Here is a 14,928-nt window from a genome sequence, read left to right on the forward strand (position 1 = left end):
GAGTGACTAATTACAAAAAATCAGGAGAAAACTGAGATTTAAATATGCAGGCTTCTGCCCCTGTCCACAGGGTGTCTATAGGAGCAGCTCTTGCAGTGCCTCCTTACTCCAATGGGCAATTTATAGGGTAAACGTGGGGGTTTATAAATCTCCAAGTAAAGTGGATTATGGCCAACACACATGAACAGGACATACAGCAGTGAGGGAGCAACTTTCTGACCAAGTTGGGGCAGGTGGCCTCACCCCCATGAGCTCATTTCATCACCTTAAAACCCAAGGAAGATCATTTCCCTTCTTCAAAAAGTGTGCTGTTGAAAAGAGCTGTGGGAGAGGTAGTTATTTATCTTCTGAATCTGTTTATGGGAACTTTTAATTTAACATTTCATCGCTGATGTTCCGTAATAGACTTTTCTCAGCCTGTCTTGCAAGATCTATTATCAGTGTTTACTGGACCAGATCGAAGAGTGAAATTGATGTCTTTTATCGCTTGATCTATACACGGTTTGGTACTTGGGAAGATAAAATATTTCATGCTTATTGCAAATATACATTATTGAGAATTGTATCAACGCTTGTTTTATGTTTATTGACGTTGCATTTAGACTGGCTATTTGACAGCTCTGTTGCACTTCACCAAGCTTAACTTTGTTTCTAGGTCACAGCAATTTCTTGCTCCGATAAAAAGTAAAGGCAGGAATTCATATTTTAAAAACAAAATAATTATATACGTATATATTTTTTTACTTTTTGAGATATGCACATTGATGTATACAAGCCTTAATATCTGCCCAGTTCGCTGGGGAGTCATTTTGACTTTGAAGTGCAGAATTGTGTTCATATTTAATAATGAGATCTTTTTAAAGTGAGGCTTAATGGAGGTTTGTTGATAATTATTCTGCCTCATTGATAAAGATCCCAAACACACAAGAGTTTCAAATGATTTCACAGCTGATTTATATGCACAAAGCATAATTAGGATCATGTAATTTCCTTGCCAGCTTGGTTCTCATTTGAATATAGAAAAATGTCACTTACTTAGAAAAACTTTTATGCTGTGCTGTTTGACTGACACTGAAAAATAAAACAGAAGTTGTAACAAAGCAAAACAAAATGAAACAAAAACCAACATGTGTAAAATGCTGCACGCTATTACTAAATACTATTCACATACAGTTCTGAAGGCAGAACTATAAATTTCCTCATGGGTGTGTTTAATGTGCTCCCCATACTTTATCAGGGACCATCACAAATACCAGTTTTATAAACACCTCTATGAGAAGCAAAGATGCTATTACCACCATTTTACAGATGAGCTGCTATACAAGAGAGTTTAAGGTTAAAAGTGTCCACTCAATTTAGCTACATTATTAGAAACACCCAGAACTCAATTTTTCCAAACATTGTACAACACAATATAGCTGTAAAGCACTACTAAAATGGATTTTTGTGCTCGGTATTATACCAAATCAAATTCCAGGCTTTTCTCTTGATTACAGACTGGAGAAAGGGAGTGAGGTTCCCAGTGCCATGTAGGAAGAGGTGGAGGTGGAGGTAGAGGCAGAGGCAGAGGCAGAGGTTGAGGTCAAGGTAGCATACAGGTGTTCCCTGGGTGTTTAGCAGGAACACGTAACAGCACTGGGAAAATATGTCATGATCAGGTAAAATGGTAGTTATCTAAAATGGAAGTTTTAATGGAAAAGGACTATATGAGCATATTTTCACATTTGGAAAAAAAGAAAAAAAGAAAAAAAAAGTATAAATGAAATAGGTAAATGTGAATTTTTCAGTTGAATAGTTTCTTCTACATTGTGAATTGATTTTTTTTTCTTTTGCTTGGAATTTTTTTGTCATTTCTAGCAAAGTTGAAATACAAGCTGGTGTGTCCATGGAAAGGAAGGAGTGTTTGAACTAGCAGGCTTGAACAGCACTTTCAGGAAACTGAGTCATAGAATATTTAGGTTGGAAAAGACCTCTGAGATCATCTAGTCCAACCTTTAACCTAGCACTGCCAAGTCCACCACTAAACCACGTTCCTAAGCACCACATCCACACATCATGTGAAGACCTCCAGGGATGGTGACTCAACCACTTCTCTGGACAGCTTGTTCCAATACCTCACATCACTTTCAGTGAAGAATTTTCTCCTAATATCCAACCTTAACCTCCCCTGGCACAACCGGAGGCCATTTCCCCTTGTCAATTACCTTATCAATTGGTGCTTGGGAGAAGAGACTAATCCCCACCTCACTATAGCATCCTTTAAGATAATTGTAAAGTACAACAAGGTCTTCCCTAAGCCTCCTTTTCTCTAAGCTAAACAAGGAAAAAAAAATCAAATTTTGAACTTGTGTAAAATAGAACAGCGCTTGTTCAGCCCTATGTCTAAGTAACTTCATTTGCATTAAGCCTAAACAATACTTTTCTGTTTCCATGTGCATTTGCGGCACACTTTGCATACTCTCCAGGCTCAGTAGTCCTGCAGCATCACCCTTCCAGATTACTCAGCCTCGATTCATCCTCAGTGATTGACCATTCTGCGTCCTAAATGATTTTTCTCAGGGGAGAATAAAACACATGTGAATGTGTAATGAAAGCCTCTTTAATAATATATAAGTACCAGGTGTGGGACTGAGCCTGCCTAATTTAAGCTCCCAATTTGTATCTACAATTTAAGTGCCTAGCAACCCCATCCCAGAAGGGAGGGCTGAAAATCCCTATATGATTGGCAGAGAGGTAGGTGCTTTTGGATGTCTCCAGAGGGAGATATGAACCACCTTTCCCTGCATTTAATGCTTGGTTTTCCTCCAAACTGCTTGCTGTTTGGGCTCCTTGGCTGGAACCCTGGCTGGGACATGGATATAATACTCTGAGGGCTGGACTGAGGTTGCCAGTAATATGCTGCTTGAAAGTGCTCTAAAATCCCACCTGGGTTCAGGTGTCCCCATGAAGGCACTGATCTCTCATATCCCAGTTCCTGGACTCAGGGAGTTAACCAGTCTGCTACAGCCACCCAGACTGGGAAAGTGCATCCAAGCAGTTTCCATCAGTCATCACTACAAACTATAAGGAAGCAGGAATTTATGATACGAAAACAGGCAGGATCCAAATTGGACAGGATATGCAAGGAGATAAATATTTTTTTATATGAAATATGTTTTTAGAGAAGATGCAGGAAAAGTCTTGATGTATCCATATCTGTGACTCCTGTCCTAGACTGTAACGGATAGTGTGCTGAGACACCTCGGCGGTGACCCCTTCTCTGTTATTCCTAACTCAGTGACATTTCCCTCTTTCTTAGAGGTGCATGGAATTAATTTTTCAATTTCTTTCCACCGTGGGCCCCTTCTGGCTATAGATGGCCTATTGAATTGTTGCAGGTTTTGTTACATGGCTTGTTTGACACCTGGGGTCAGATTTGGACCACAGACAGACTGAAATTGAATTTTTCCTCTGAACTTCCCCTTTCTTATTTTTCCGCAGATCTCAATTGCATTTAAGTCATGCTTCTACTGAGTGTCATACAGGGTCTAACACTGCATGTACAATAACTGTGCTTCCTTTTGCAGACAGATGAACTACCATATGAGAATGGGCTGATTTAAATTTTGCACTATAAAGGAGTACCAGCTCCATACACTCAAAATCATGAGTCACTTTCCTTCCATAATGATATCAGCTTAAAAATGATATTACTAAAAGGGTTTTTTCTTTCTTTCTTTCTTTTTTTTTTTTTTTTTTTTTTTCTGCTGCTTTTTGGAAATTGAGATTTGATGCCTTATTCTTCAAGATCAAAGGTTGGGGACTTCAATGCTGTCTCACAGAGCTTAGGTTTAAAAAAAAAAAAAAAAGCCACGAGGCTGAGGGGCCCAGATGATGTGTCAAAAATAAGTGCAATTCCATACTAATTTCACCAAATAAAATGCCTGATGTATACTGTATATAGCCCACATTCTGGTTATGTTACTCGGTTCCATAACAGACCATATGGAGCTATCACAGCCGTGCACAGGAAAGCTCTCAGCTCCCCAATGAACTTTCCACTGTCCCATATTTTAGCCCAAGTCATTCACCAGCCCACCCTTCCCCTAGTTTTTCAGTGTCTGAAACCAGCATTTTCTATCATGTTCACCAGTCTAGAGCACTTCAGTCTGTTGACATCCAGACCTGATTGTCTAATCCAACCTCTGAAATGTTTGGAAAGTCCTTGACAGTTTTAAATGCTATATAAAGCAACAAAAGGGAGCAATTGTGCATCACTTCTGCAATAACTGGGGGAAGAATAACAAAGAAGATGTAGTAACAAATGATTTAACATTTGTCAGTGTATGAATCTGGGGTCCCTGCCATGCTGGTCTCATGAGCATCTCATGTGTGCCTCTTAGGTTGAGCTGTTATGGATGTGTTGTCTTATTGGACCTGTGCTTTGACTTGGTATCCTCTTCTCTGCAAGAGGGTAAAGTTGTCTTGTTATCAAACCATTTCAGAACACCACCCTATCATACAAATAATGAGATTTATGCTGGAATGAGAGTGCTTGAAGTCTTTTGCCAGATTTCCATAGCAAGTAGAATTACAGAATCCCAGAATGGTTTGGGTTGGAAGGGACCTCAAAGCCCCCCCAGTGCCACTTCCTGCCATGGGCAGGGACACCTCCCCCCAGCCCAGGCTGCCCAAAGCCCCATCCAGCCTGGCCTTGGGCACTGCCAGGGATGGGGCAGCCACAGCTCCTCTGGGCAGCCTGGGACAGGGCCTCACCACACTCAGAGTGAAGAAATTCCTAATGTCTAACCTAAATCTCTCCTCTTTTAGCTTAAAGCCATCCCCCCTTGTCCTACCACCACACCCCCTGACACACAGTCCCTCCCCAGCTTTCCTGCAGCCCCTTCAGGCCCTGGCAGGCCGCTGGGAGGTGTCCCCGGAGCCTTCTCTTCTCCAGGCTGAGCACCCCCAGCTCCCTCAGCCTGGCTCCACAGCAGAGGGGCTCCAGCCTCTGAGCATCCTCGTGGCCTCCTCTGGACTCGCTCTGATCCATCCCTGTCCTTGTGATGGGCCCAGAGCTGAATGCAGGCTCCAGGTGGGGGCTGAGGAGAGCAGAGCAGAGGGGGACAACCCCCTCCCTGCCCTGCTGCCCACGCTGTGTTGGTGCTTGTTGGAAAGGTGCCGTGGCTGGTATGGGCAGAGGCCTGGCTCCACTTGTGCTCTGTGGCAGAGCTGCAGGGGCCGTACTCTGGCATTTGGCAATACCTGTGTTGCTTGCCCCCAGGCTGGGTAGAGATGCTGCTGTTCCTCTTAGGATTTCTCCTGGGTTGAGTTGTTCATGGCTTCACACATGAGAGTTGCTAGAGCAGGTGTTGTTAATCACCAGGGGTTGTCCTGTAAATCTCACAGAGAGTGATGTTACTAAGGAATTTATAAACAGCCCAGAACAGGCTAGAAATGAGCAGAGTCAAACCAAAAGTAGGAGAAATCACCTTGGTCAGTTGTCCTAATAGAGAAAAGCTCTGTCGTCTGCTCTAGCTTACACAGTAGCTAAGACAGAGGGACATAAAATAGGGCAAAGATCATCTGGACTGACAAAGGCCAGGTCACTGAGGACAAATTAACTTGTTGTCAATAATTTCAGGCTGCTGTGAGACTTCAGCTGACCTGGGCACAGGGGAACATTCCTTCTTCATCTGCTCTAGACTGGCTCCTCTCCAGATGTTGAGAAAGACCTTAGCACCACCACACAGTTCTCAATAACCATTAAGGTCCTTAAAGAGCTATGATTTTGAGACCTTTATTAATTAGGTTTTCTGCTTTCCCAAGTCAGATTTACTGTCTGGAAGAAATTGGTTTATTGTAATCTCCTTGCAAATACACTGCTTCCCCTGATCGTACGATACAAATGAATGGAACTTTGTCAGTGTTTTATGGGAGTATGTATCTTAAATTTATGAATGTTAGAGGTTGTTAAAGACAAAGGGTTTGCAATGTAAACCCTGCCAGGTACAGCACTGGGACAAACTGATAGTCATATCAAAGGGGCATTCAGAGGCTGGCCGTGAATTCCAGACCAGAGCAAGAAGAGGAGAAGACATACTGCTACATGTCTGCTTTACTATCTTAAATGTAGACACACTCTGAGGGACGTATTCAGAGCAATTTAAAGATGTTTTTGTATTTGTTGGGCTCTACCCCCCAAACTCAGCTACCTTAACAGATCACACGAATGCCCCTAGACAATCTCAGTAACAAGCTCAGTCAGGTTGCATAACCTTTTGCCCCACAGCAATCCTGAGTTGCCCAAGACTTATTTTTAATCACACGTGGTGCCTCTCACTACAAGTGATCCATACAGCCCCAAAGATCAGCAGGCATCAGTCATCCGCAAACCACTCACATACCGTATGAAAAATGTAGCTCGTGACCCCCTGCTCCCTGAAGAACAGTCGATATTAAAAGCAATCCCACAATATTCAGTGGTACAGCAGAGGTCAGATCACGCTGGCCCTTGCTAATGCACTGTGTCAGTATTTCTTTAGTGACCTCATCAGTCCTCGCAGAATTATCTTCCTTTAAAAGATGTCACGTCTGTCTCCTTGTGAAGAAAACCTTATGGATGAGATTTGATCTCACGTGTTACAACACCTAGAAAGAAGCAGTGTCATGGAAGAGGCAGCCTGACCGCCCTAACTCAGGGGGATCTTAACTCTGAAGCTTAATGACACTTTAATTGCTACCTGTCCTTAAATAGAGAGAGCTACAGCCATTCTGGGACTGTGGGCTCCCGAGTGGTCTGTAAGGGAAGCACCAGGAGATGTCAACATTCAAAAACATTAAAAACAGGGCTGCAAGCATCTGAGTTGGGATTCCAGAACTGATGGTCTACGAGAATGAGGGATCAGCGACTGCTTCACCCAACCCACGAGTTCAGTGTTTGTAGTAGCGAGAGTAAGTGATTTATGCTGAGCTTATATTATTCATCAGAGAGGGTGCATGTGTGTGTTTTTAAATAAAACATGATTGTGTTTTCTTGGGTTTGTTTTTGCATACTTAAAAGCTGACTTTAAAGCTTTCGTCGACTGGTTTGGTTTTCAGACTTTGCATTTTAACCAAACTAAATAAACACTCTCACATTTTCTTAAATATCAGTGCAAAAATGCTCAAAAAGTGTAATTTGTAATTAATCCTCTCATTCCAGATTTCCAGGATAGCACTTGAATTTGGCTATCATGCATTTCAAGCTGCCAAACTCCACATATAAATCCTGAGGGAAGAGGATAGTGGGTTAAAAATTTTGGGAAGGGTTAGGCTTATTTACTTGCCACCTTCTATTTGTTTTGTTTGTTTGTGTTTTGTTTTGTGTTCTGTTTTTTTTTTTTTTGTTTGTTTGTTGGTTTTTTTTTGTGAGTGTGTGTTTTGTTTTGTTTTTGTTTTTGTTTTTTTAGATTCATGCAATAGTTTTCATTGCTTTTCTTTCAAGAATGAGACATTTATGTCTTGTATTTTCTGGGGCTTTCAGAAAAAGAAAAAAAAAAAAGAAATGCTGTAGGATTTGCAGATGGAAGCTGGCAGTTCTGAAATAGTATGAAATTATTTTAGTTTAGTCTCATTCTTCTCTATCTCTTACTCATCTACAGCCCTCCCTTAGAGTCAAGCATTATTTCTGGCTTTGTTTTTTTTACTATTCCTCTGAGACTTTTGCTCTACACTTGACATATGCAATCAAACCACAGAGCTGAGCAGAGCTGGTAAATTAAGGTGCTTAAGACACAAGTTGGTTTCAGAAAACAGCCAGATTTTGTGAGGTTTTCAGACAAAACCCATCGAACAACTGGAAGTTCACACATCACTCTGCAGCCAGCATTGCCAGAACATTAGAGAAGAGTTGTGGCTGTGGGAGAGGAAGCAAACTGTTGTACTCATATTTCTGTCAGCTTATTATTTGAATTTTCCCCCAAGAAACAGTCTGTAGTTATTTAATTACTGCCAATTGCTATTCACATGAGAGGTTCTTCAAGGAATCACACCTCTTCATACCCTCTCCCACAATACATACATTGTGAAGAAATAATTGCACAAAACGTCCACTTCCTATTGCCTCTGGGCTGGCTGCACTTGGGAACGAATGCACTTGAGGAGCCACAAAGTGTAGCCCCTTCTTAGCATGTGGATTTGAGCACAGTTTTTCCCCACATTGCCAAGAATAAGTTTTGCAACCCCTCTTGTTCATATCAGCCACTGCTCTTGTAAATCTTGCAGTCTCTGAGGTTCATGGACATTGGATTTGCTTGGCAGAGACCACCAGAATTGCTGGTTCCTCTGACCAGCTTCAGCCCCTGAAGGGTGGCATTGCTTTGGAAGGGACCTCCCTCCATCAGGGCTGACATGGAGGAAAGACTCACAGAGAGGGATCTGTAAGAAAACCCCAGTTTTTGTTTCACCCATATTACCCAAGGTCCCTACTATAAGGAGGTGGGATGACAGCCTTGACCGACCTTTGAACTCCTCAGAGATGAAAGATCCCCACATGGGGAACTTGAAGGGCAAGGCAGCTCAATGCCCCTGCAATGAGCTGCTGCTCCCATGTTCAGCATGGAAACTGCTGGGAAAATAGAGCAGTTGGTACCAGGCAGCATGAGCCATGGAGAGGCTTAATGCAGACCCAAAATGTCATCTATTTAAGCAGGCTTGTTCATGGAAAGTGGCTTGATGATTTGGGGGAATGTTTTGTGTTCTGTGAATGTTAAATGACCCCTGATAAGTAAAGAAAGCCTATTAACAGGCAGTTCTGAAAGCAATCAGGCTTAATTATCTGAAAATACAGGGTTTTGCAAGACTATAAAAACCTGTTATTTATTTTTTTTAAGTTTTGAAAACATCTGTAAGCTAAGTATGTTTGAATATGTATTTGTATATTTATATGCACATATATGTGGTGATTATGCAAGGAGCACGGACATTTGCTATTCATTTTGACTATTTCTTCCTTTCTCTTTTTTGGCTCTAGTTGAATTTTCTGACTGTAACATTTAAATGCTTGGTGTCAGCAAAATGCATATTCTTTCCGTGCATTTTCTTTTTCAGCTTTTGAAGGAAGATTTGTTCTCTCCCTCCTAAAACAAAATCCTCACCCACAACCTACTTGAGAAGTCCTTTGATGTCTGCTTACTCAGTATAAAGATACAGGACTCCAGATCTCAACCTTCCCCTGTTTGCCAGTTTAAGCACTAATTCTCCCATTAAATAAAACTTACTAAGAGGGCAGAGTCGAACGTCACATCTAATCATTGATCAGACCATAATGAATTGCTTATATTATATTAACACACGTGCTTTTATTTCACTGAGAACTTTTTTTTTTTTTTTTTTTTTCTCTCTGTCTCTCTCTTAGAAAGGAGAATAAAATGTTTGTTGGTCTTACCAGGACTAAAGAGTGAAATTATTTCAATTAAAAGCAAAAAAAAAAAAAAAATCCCAAATACTGCCTTTTCTAGCTGCAGTATTTACATACACAAAATGAAAATGCTTATCTGATGGTTCCTGCTGAGTGTGGCATTGCATGCAGTCATTAATGATCAAAATCTTTCTAATTCAGGTGTTAAATTTTAATTACGGCAGAGTGCTGATTAATACCAAATATCACCAGGCAGGAACGACTGCACTTTGTGCGCGAGGGACTGGCTGCCATGCAGATCTAGTGCTGTCAGAGCACCCTCATTAAGTGTAGCTCAGCTGTGCTGCCCTACGCTCCCAAATCCAGTGGTGCAATCCCCATTTCCAGCCTTATGGACACCAATTTGTCCTGTATTCAAAGCATTGTCCTCTGCCTTGCACAGGATTAGCTAAAGAGGTTTTCAAGCCTCATCTTCCTTTCTCTTTGTTGCAGTTTTCTGAATGAGAAAGATTTTTGTTTGTTTGTTTGTTTCTAAAGGTGCACAAAGTAAAGAAAAAATAACTAACGCAGCTTTTTCCAGCACCTGGCCTTCTGATGGCAAATGCATTGCCTGAATTTACATATTGCTTTGGTGGCACTCACGTGCTTTTTGTTAGCAATGTCAATCCTGGGAAGCAGGTCAAGACCAGAGCTGAAAGCTCCCACCTGCATCAGCTGCTATTCCAGGTCAGTAAAGGCCATTGGAGTCCTGGCTCCCCTTATTTACCCGTCCGCTTGAGCTGCCATCCAACTGGATTAAGTGATCCAATCCATCATGGTCGTGATAATCTCACTGAAGCAATTGATTGGGAAAGAGTAGATGAATGTACTCCCATGAGCTCTGCTTTGCGTCAGCTCGTGATGCAGTCTCTCTCTCTGTGGCTGCTGCAAGACCTTTGCCAATGGAGGATGTTAGGGTTGGTTTCTGCTCTCTTCTCACCTGCTGGAAAGCTTGCCAGGCAGACAGTGCTCTCTAGAATTTGCTGTTCTTCATACATATGCCCTTGCTAGTCACCAAGGAGCTGACCATGACGTTGAAATGGCTCCTCTTGCTTTTTGAATGCATATATACGCATATTTATTTCTATATAAAACACCAGATACTAAAAAGTAAAGTTAGTCATGACCCTGACTTTCATTATACTGCCCCAAAGTAATGAAGTCCTTTGTGTTTACCCATTATCCCTGAAATGCCTTTTACGCATTGCTTGTTAAGCTGCAAATAGACAACACCACTCGTTTACAAAACCCAAGGCAGACAACACAGGCACAAAGCTGGCAAAAACATGTGAAAAGAAATAAAAGACCATATCATGACCCTGCACTCAAATTATCCCCAGTGGCTTCTCTTCTGCTACATTATCCGCCCTCAATGCTCTATCATCTTCAGATTGCATTCATTAGAGCCCAAAACTAGTGCAACCCATTTGATTATAGCCTGGATCTGTCACCGAGGTCAATCAGGTTTGACTTTCCTTCACCCCAATCACGGCAAAGAGCACCCCAACACTTTCCTTCACTTGCTGCCATCACCCACTTGGGTTGTGCTCATGTCCCTTGAGCGCTGGCCCAAGCAGTTCAGCCCTGCCCATGAGGATATTTTTCTGCCCCAGTTTAGGACATCTGAAAAGTAGACATCTGATTCTGGGCTAATCAGCCTACTCTCTCCTTATAATTGATGAAAAGTAGTAGGCGCCTCTAACAGGTCATTCATCTTAACCCAAAATTGGCTTCTAAGATCAGACAAGTTGCCTGTGGTCACCTGTGGCTAGGAGGAAACTCAGTTAATGGTGACTAGCTTGAAATTAACCATCTGGCTTCAACAAGTCTGAGTTCAAATGAGAGAAATGCTTCACTTAATGACTATTTTCACTCAGAGTAAGGCTAACTCACACCTTCAGGCTGGACTCAGGAAAGCTCTCGGACATCTGAGGTCTTCCCAGAGCATATTATTATTATTTTTTTTTTTTTTGGGCGGGGGGGGGAGGGAGGGACCTTTTTTTTTTTATCAATTTCTTTCTACCAAGAGCTGTGATTCGTGGCACTGCTTTGTGCTGCTCCACAGAGGTTCAGAGCAGGGGAGCAGCTCTTCCTACCATCAGCCACAGTGGCTTGTAGGGGTGAGGGTCTGCCAGGTTGGTCTGCATCCCATGAAAAAGGCAGGACACTAAGATAAATTGTAAGGTCCCTTGGTGACACGAGGTGCTCCTTTCTGCCCCGCTGCATCTGCAGAGCCAGATGGTTGAACGCTGCTCCGTGTTGGCACCGTAGATCAACTTCACCATCACTGAAGGAACAGTTTGCTGGGAGCCCCTGGGCCATCATCAGAGGCTGCGAACTTCCTACCTGATAAGCAGCAATGACAACGGAGGTGAGGATGCAGCTGTACCTGGCTGCCGAGTCCAAGCACGCGTGACTGCACGAGGATTAATCTCGGGCAGCGAATGCACATCATGCGGAGCTGATTATTCACGGCTTGTAGCAGAACAGGTGGTCTGCTGTCAAGCAGAAAGACAAGTGCTTTACCCCCACAGAGTCTGGCATCCAAAAAATGACTTTTTTTTTTTTTTTTTTTTTATAGCTTTGGCTGCTCTGGCAGAACAATGGGTTTTCTGAGCTTCCCCTTGGGGGCTCAAAACTGGGGAGCACTGAGGTCCTGTGCACCCCTGATGCTTCACCCAGGGCAGAATAAAATCACTGGTCGATGTCCCAGGGGAGCAGTGGCAGCACTGCTATTCACAACAGCAGTGGTGGTAGGGGATGAGGACTGTGTTGCCTGCCCTCCCTTCTCCCTGCTCTACACAGCAAGCTTTGCACAACACCCAAGCAAATACATTTTTATCAAATGCAAGAGGTAATGTAGTTGAAAATATTACAGTTAAGGGCTGGTAGGTTTACAAAAAAAAAAAAAAAAAAAAGAAAAAGAAAAAAAAATAAAAAAACAACCCACAAGCCTGCCAGGGTTTAAAATTGCAATGGCTTTTAATGTACTTCTTGTCCCAATATTTAACTTTCATGCATTGAAAGCAGCCAGGAGAAACTGTTAAAGGTGCAGTTAGAGGCAATTGTCAAATTGTAAATCAAGTGGGAAAAGCATAGTGGGTCAATAAAAAAATTAAGTGGGATGGTCCCTTGGGTGGGATGGAAAAGCTAGTGCTTTTGCTAGCCTGAAAATCACCTATTTCTTCCCCAGTAATCAAGGATATTTTATTATACGGGAAAACACAGGTGAAGTAGTAAGAAAGAGACTTAATCTGAGATTGCTCCCTGTCCAGTGCTCTACTATGACTGCATAAAACCAACTGCTACAAAACAAACAAATTAAAATCAGCAAGGGGGATGCCCCCAGCTGTAGTTCTGGATGGATGCTGGTACCCACTCACTGAAACATGCCATGTAGAGGAGCACCTTTTCCCCACAGTTCTCTTCTGCATCCTGCATGCCTTCTCCTGGAGATGCAGATTTCCTAATAGAAGCTTATTCCTGGCCAAGTATTCCTGTAGCACCACCAGAATTACTGATTACAGTCCATCACTCCCAGCCCCAAACTTCATACCCTCCCCAGGCTCTAGCTCTGCACCTCTCCTGAGCAGAGATGCTCGTTCATCGCTTCTTGTGTACCAGGCTGGGCTCCCAAAGTCATTTTTACTCCTCAGTGCAGACAAATTCGACCTTTGGCCCTTGGAGATCAAAGGCTATGCTCTGACACCATTGTACACTCTACCTTCCACTTCATTTGGTCTGTTTGCGTGGCCACTATTTTCCACACCATTGACAAGGCGCTGGGTGGGTGATTTGTCACAAGGTTGACAGTTATAGACTGTAATGTGTATAAATAGCCCCTGATTTTTGAGTTAATCAATGGAAAAATGAGGTTCAAAGTCAGAAAGGTTACGTGCGTGTGTGTATATCCCTGCATTGTGCACACGTGATACAGAGGTCTTCACTGGAAACTACTACACAATGCAGTTATTTTCATGAGCCACCCATAAGCCAAGTCCTCTGCTGCTGTAAGGGATCTGCAAGTCTGCTGGTGACACAAGAGCTGTATTTTTACACCACACATCATTTTTCCATCACAGGGATCTGTGCTTTGCAGTTGTGCTACCCCATAGGACAGGGTCTGTAGTGTGTGCAGGGGTGTAAGACACCACAAAACCATAGGACAAAAAGCCATCGAAGTCAGTATTCTCTGTCCTCTAATGGGTGTAAAGAGAAGAAGAAAGATTGTTTACCATCTTGCTTCCCAGCAATGAATAAATTTTCTTCCAAAGCTAAAAGTCCTGCTCAACCCCTTGTGTTTAATGGCCATTGAGAGGACTAAAACTGCTCTAAAATTATCTGTTTCCTTCTGAATCTTTTATACCTTGGACTCCTCAGTATCTGTGGGCAATATAGATTGCAGTTTAATGATGTGCTGTATGAAAAGTGCTCTCTTAGGTTCATTTTAAACCAATGTTTGATGATATTGCTGCACGCCTACTCCTTCCTATATTACGAGAAACAGATCAGCACTCTTTTTCTATTCCTCTTCGTTACAGTATTTATGATTTAAAAGACATTTATCTTTAGCTCCTTTTTATAATTTTTCTGATCCTATAAGTTCTCTATTCACTTTCTTTTATTATTTTGTGTGTGTGTGAAAGGCCTTCTATACCTTTGATCAACTCTGCCCCTCGTCTCTCTCCTTCTTCTTTAGCTTTTTGAGTCATCAGAACAACAGAGAATCTTTAAAATATGGGTGTACTGAGATTCCTACAATGGTATAATGAAGTCTGTATTTTATTCTCAATCCCTTTTCTTAGAGTCCCTAATGTTCATTTAATTTTTTGCTGCTCAGATTGGGACAGTGTTTTCAGAAAACACACATAGATAGGTTTAGTTTTTCACTTGGTGTCTCACTTTGTGCTAATTAACACAGAATTTCATCTTAGCATTTTACTTCTAGGTAACCCTGTGCCCTGAGGTCCTTCTGTAGCTCCCCATGGTCAACACTGGACTTGGCCCTCCTGAATGCTTCGTGCCACCTGCAAGCTGTGGTACTTCAGTGCCTTTCCTTCCCGGTCTCGGTTAGAAGCAGGGTGGATAGCAGAGGTGCCAGCATGGACACAGTTATTGCCCTTCCTCAAGTGCAAAAACCTTTGATCCCAGTTTTGCTTCCTATTTCTACCAATTATTATTTCCTTTTCTATTTCTATTTCTATCTATTCTATCCTTTCTATTTCTATCCATCCCCTTTCCATTTCTATTTCTACCAATTATTAATTGGCCAAACATCTTTGCAAAATACAATTTTTCCCCCCATACTTGTCCAGCCTTACACAGAGGGTGCCTGGCTTCTGCAGAGGTCTTGCTGAGCACATGGAGACAACAAAAGGGAAAGCAGCCTTCACGGCGTGTGGGCTGAGAGAGGAGCACTGTAGCTGTTACATATTGCATGCACGCAACGGGCTTTTTATGGCCTCATTAAAGTCAATGGGAGCCTGCCATCTGCTTCGGCAGGGGCAGCA

The 14,928-nt window shown here is 42.4% G+C and overlaps 1 protein-coding gene across 1 annotated transcript in view; it reads left to right on the forward strand.

The window, feature by feature from the left end:
* The window catches only part of FRMD4A (FERM domain containing 4A), a 356,582-nt gene that overhangs the window by 53,917 nt on the left and 287,737 nt on the right, over window positions 1-14,928 (forward strand). The gene's annotated exons all lie outside the window — the stretch shown is intronic.

The sequence above is a fragment of the Aythya marila genome (genome assembly GCF_965140915.1).
Source record: "Aythya marila genome assembly, chromosome: 1".
Classification (NCBI taxonomy): domain Eukaryota; kingdom Metazoa; phylum Chordata; class Aves; order Anseriformes; family Anatidae; genus Aythya; species Aythya marila.